We start from the raw sequence: 1,301 nt of genomic DNA, 5'->3' as shown, positions 1-1,301 counted from the left end.
AGTTGCCAGTGGCCAATGGTTGGGCAGGGAGACAGAGATGGGACTTTAGGATTCAAGGATAAGAGGACCGAGAGAAGAAGGAGGAATTAGAATCGCCATGCAGGGCAAAGGAATAAGGTCCAGGTTTGAGAGCTACAGAAGAGAGAACGTCCCAGTCATGTAAGAGCAAAGGAAGAGAAGCCCCAGAGGGCAGCCCTGATTGGGTCTAAGGCAGCAAAGACGGAATATAGATTTTAGTAAGTAATAACTCAGGAGTATTGGAGGGGAGGTATTAGCCACATGGAAGTTTGGGAGTGGTCCAGCCATTGAGCTGTTTAAGGCATGTTAAAATTTAAGGCTGCTTGTGTGTATGTGTGTGTGTACACATGCGTGGAACCCAGAACGTGGGGCAAGTAGCAAGGAACTCACATCACTTCCACTTGGGTGATTTGAGCAGGATTAATTGCCTACAGCAACCGTTTGTTTCTGGAATTTTCCATTTAAAATTTTCAGACTGTGGGGCTGGAGAGATGCTCAAGGGTTAGAGATGCTGCCTTTTCAGAAGACATCAGGCAGCTCCATATAGCTCCATCTCCAGGGAACCTAACACCCTCTTCTGACCTCCACAGGCCCCTTCGTGTATATGCCAATACACACAAAAGCATAGATAAAAAGTAAAGCCCTGAGAAGAAATGGACACCTTGAACTGCCCAGGAGGTCATTAATTGATTGCTATCTATGGTAGTTTGAGTAGGAATGGCCCCCATAGACTCGTGCCTGTGAATACTTGGCAGACAGTGACTGGCACTGTTAGGTCTGGCCTTGTTTTTAGTAGGTGTGGTCTTGTTGGAGGAAGTGTGTCACTGTGAAGGTGGTCTTTGAGGTCTCCCATGCTTAAGTTCCACCCAGTGTGGAATTCCAGTCTCATCCTGGCTGCCTGCAGAAGACAGTCTTCTTCTGGCTGCCTTTGGATCAATATGTAGAACTCTCAGCTCCTTCCTCCAGCACTATGTCTTCCTTCACACTGCCATGTTTCCAACCATGATGATAATGGACTAAACCTCTGAAACTGTGAGCAAGTTTTCCTTTATAAGGGGTGCATTGATCATGGTGTCTTGTCACAGCAATAAAACCCTAAGACACTATCTAAGCCTGACTCCAGGAACCCAAACCTTATGAGTATATAACAGGAGGTGTTCTGACCAGGAGCAAGAACATACCATTGCCAACCCCACTTTAAGAGTTCATCCGAGGGCAGGCAGTGGTGGCGTATGCTTTTAATCCCAGCACTTGGGAGGCAGAGGCAGGCGGATTTCCAGGAC

Source organism: Mus musculus, chromosome 13, assembly GCF_000001635.26.
Source record: "Mus musculus strain C57BL/6J chromosome 13, GRCm38.p6 C57BL/6J".
Taxonomy (NCBI): Eukaryota; Metazoa; Chordata; class Mammalia; order Rodentia; family Muridae; genus Mus; species Mus musculus.
The sequence above is the reverse complement of the archived record's forward strand: the minus strand, read 5'-3'. Positions refer to the sequence as shown.